This window comes from Rhamphochromis longiceps, linkage group LG7 (assembly GCF_057381845.1).
Source record: "Rhamphochromis longiceps isolate RC_006_pf linkage group LG7, R_longiceps_female_GT1.1, whole genome shotgun sequence".
Taxonomy (NCBI): Eukaryota; Metazoa; Chordata; class Actinopteri; order Cichliformes; family Cichlidae; genus Rhamphochromis; species Rhamphochromis longiceps.
This window is the reverse complement of record NC_140563.1, coordinates 20,841,280-20,844,870: the sequence shown is the minus strand read 5'-3', so window position 1 is coordinate 20,844,870 and position 3,591 is coordinate 20,841,280. Positions and strand designations below refer to the sequence as shown.

Sequence of the window (3,591 nt, the reverse complement as noted above, 5' to 3'; positions counted from 1 at the left end):
CTATGGACTTTTGTAAAAAAAAAAAAAAGTGATGCTTTTATCTTGGTTTTAAAGTTTCAATTGTTTTTTCTTATAGAAATAATATATATGTCATAGCTATGTATCGGTAGATTCAGCTCAGATATATGTACTGATGACTTTTCAGGTGCTGAAGCTCCTCATCACTTATGTAAAATTGCCACAATTTCCATTAATTATTTCATTTACAAGCTACCAGATTCTTTTTTTTTTTTTCATTTTTTAATTTAGCATAATTTTCTAAACTTCTGTTTACCAAGTATATGTGTATCAGTGGCCAAATGAGGAACTTAATGTTTGATTTTTTTCAATTGAATAGCTCATTACAAGATGATTCAGACTGAAGGGAAATTTAATATCATATATTTCAGTGCTAATTACTTGTTTACAGGGAAAATTGTAGTCCAATTGTTCATTTGCCTAGCTTCTAAACATTTATTAACCACCATTAGTAAAGGTTCACTGGCACTGTGTTGCATATTGGAAATATTTTTAATTTACTCTGCACAATTGTAATTTTAAAAGAGACAAAGTCATCAGCTAGGGAACTTCGAAATATAACCAAATACTGGCTGTTTCACTTTGAGTAACACTATTATTCTGTGATATGTCTTAGAAAAACAGTAGCAAATTAGGTTGCCCTTTGACGATTATGGGAAATGACCAAGGATACGACTAGGACAGCCTGGTTTCATAAAATACTTCTGTCCTTCAGTGAGTTTGAATCTCTGTCCCATTCCCTTTTATTCCATATCTTTGCTGCCTTTTAGGACTCCGTGGGGACTTTTGACATTCTTTTTTTCCTCAAGCTGTATCAAAGCATGCTCATTTATCTTCTGACTCAAAAACAGACAGGCAGAATAGAAGAGGAAAGAAGCTATTCTTGAGGCCCAAGAGCTCCAGGGAGTAATGGAGACATCCATTGTTTTCATTCCTCAGATATTAGATCTGTGCTTAAAATTCTAGGTCAGGAACAGGCTGATGGATTCTGACACCATGCGACAAGTTGTCTTTCCTCAGCTGAGCATGAAAATATAGACACACCTCTGGGTCTTCCTTGCACTCATCCAAATCCACGCTCTTAACAACATCTGGGAAACACAGCATGTAAGCAAACAAAAGTGGGAATTTGCTGTTGGCTGCACTTCTATCAGAAAGTAGAAGCTTCAGATGCCTAAAATAAAAAGCAAGTCATTTGAGATTTTTATGTTGATGTGGAATCTAAACTCATGGCAGGTCGCTGTCTCTCATATTCATATCAAAGGATGAAAACATCTCTTATTATATGTGTTTCTATATTATACCTATTTCTGAATCTATTTCAGTCACTCTCAGTCAAACCATACACAGTCCTGATTAAAATCGATTCTAAATCCTATATGTGATATTTCATAAAATATTCCAATTCAATAATTAACAAAGTACACATGGGACAACCACTGTACTTTTAATTTGATTTAAAATGGAAAAAGGTTACATCTTAAAATGTATTTAAATCAAATTAAATTAATAATGAATAAACTGAATAATAATTTTAAGGACGACGTACCCAACAGTGTTACAAATGTTATATTGTAGTAATAAGTCTCTTGAACCCTCTAATCATTTAAACATATGCTTAAAATATACACAGTTTTTTTACATTGAGTGAAAGTATAGTATGTGAAATAACCAGGCTTAAAATAAAACACTACCATAACTTGAGGCAAAGCTAGCAAAACAGAGTTAAAGCTAGCAAAACAGTAAATAGATCTTCGTTGGTTATCCGTTGGTTAACAGCATTGACAAATAGCACCATTTTCAAACATATGAATGAATTGAAGAACTGAAATATATTACTTCTTCTGTAGTCATCATCAAAGTGTTCCCTATTAGCTAACTGTCCCTAGAAATGGAGGAACTTTATAGGACCATTCTTTTAGCAAAGAAGTAAAACACTATGAAAAAATGTCACTGCATAAACAACTATATTATTGGCAAATAATATAGGTCCGCGCCTCTAATTAAATCGATTTTAAAAAGCTCAGAAGCAAAGGCCAACATTTTGATTTAGAAAAAAAAAAGTATGAATATATTTCTAAAAGTCTTGAACACTGTGTGACATGGGCAACTCTATATATCTACAGATTAAAAGCATTAATGAAAAATGAAGGTGGTGACTCTGGAAAATAGAAAGTTTTGTATTTTTTCATGCGTTTATTTATTTATTTAATTTATTTCAGTTAACCACGTCATTTTTCATAGATACTAATTTTAGAGAACTGGTAGTGTCTCAGTCTGTTTAACGTACTTTTTTTAAATTAAAGCTGACATCCAGTCTTCATCATTGGGGCTTTCTTTGCTAAGGTGCTAAAGCAGCTATTACGACCTTTTTCACACTGCAGCCTCCTCTAGATTTCACAGCTTGGCCACGGTTGGTTATCAGGAAAAACGTATCAATGATGATAAATCACAAAGGTATGTTTATTTGCTAATGCTAGCTCTAATTTTTGGAATATGTTCTTTAAATGAAAACATATTTTTAGAGGGTCTACAATTTTACCTTATAAGGTGCCTTTACTCAGAAGACCTGAATGCTTCAGGAACATATATGATTTTTATATTTAATCCTGTATAATGTACATAGAAAAAAGTGTACGAAGTTGAGAAAGTAGAAACTGCATTTACAAATGAAATGGCACAGGTTCTCAGAATAACCCTTAAGAGGCTCAGGGTCATGTGTAAAACTTGCCTCCAGATGGGGCAAGTTTTACACCAGATGGGGATAGGGATTGACTCTTCGGTCCCTTTCTGCACTCAAGTGTCGAAGACATATGTCCATGGATCTTATTGTTATGGACAGTCTGTGGTGAGCGCAGAAGTCCAATTACAAAACTCCACTCGGGCTCATATTCTGTTCAGCCCCTTCATGATCCTCCAGTTTCACTGTCATTGAAATTTTCCAGCAGGATAAAGGAGTCTCCTGCTGGGAGCAAAATTCAGTTTTCCAACCAGTGACTCCAAGAAGGCTCAAAGAAGGTACGCTGAGCTGTCAGTCAATGCACAAGTGCAAACTCCAGAGTGGAAAAGAGTCCAGGCCTTAACCAGGAAAATGGTTCCAGAACCCAGGTGTCCCTCAGCTTCATGTGCAGTTTTCTTCCCCACCAGAGCCATGCTATTCTGTTGAATGATCATAGTTGAATCAGTTGAATCATCATAATAATGATTATTTAATAGGCATCGCCAGCAATCTTTTTTTTTTTTTTGCCAGATAAAGGTTTGTACTTTTAATGTGAACATGAAGTCTATACATAGGTATTTGAAAAGAACCAAGGCCAACCATTTCCTGGCTCTTCTAAGGGAACAAGGTAAGAGTCTCTTGTCTCATTTTAATGGAATTCTGTCAAAGCAGAAATGTCCTTTTTCAGCAATATATGGATTCCAGTATATGTAATATATGGTGACTTTTTTCCTTATAATTTCCAGAATTGTTTCGAAATTAGACATGAAAGCTTTTATAAGTGCAAATACAGAGTGGTAGATAAAATTAGAAAGAGAGTACTACAGAAAGCAGAGAATCTAGCAAAAAACAAA

General features: G+C 34.4%; 1 protein-coding gene across 1 annotated transcript in view; it reads left to right on the top strand.

The window, feature by feature from the left end:
- The window catches only part of LOC146665243 (uncharacterized), a 466,438-nt gene that overhangs the window by 270,988 nt on the left and 191,859 nt on the right, over positions 1 to 3,591 (top strand). The gene's annotated exons all lie outside the window — the stretch shown is intronic.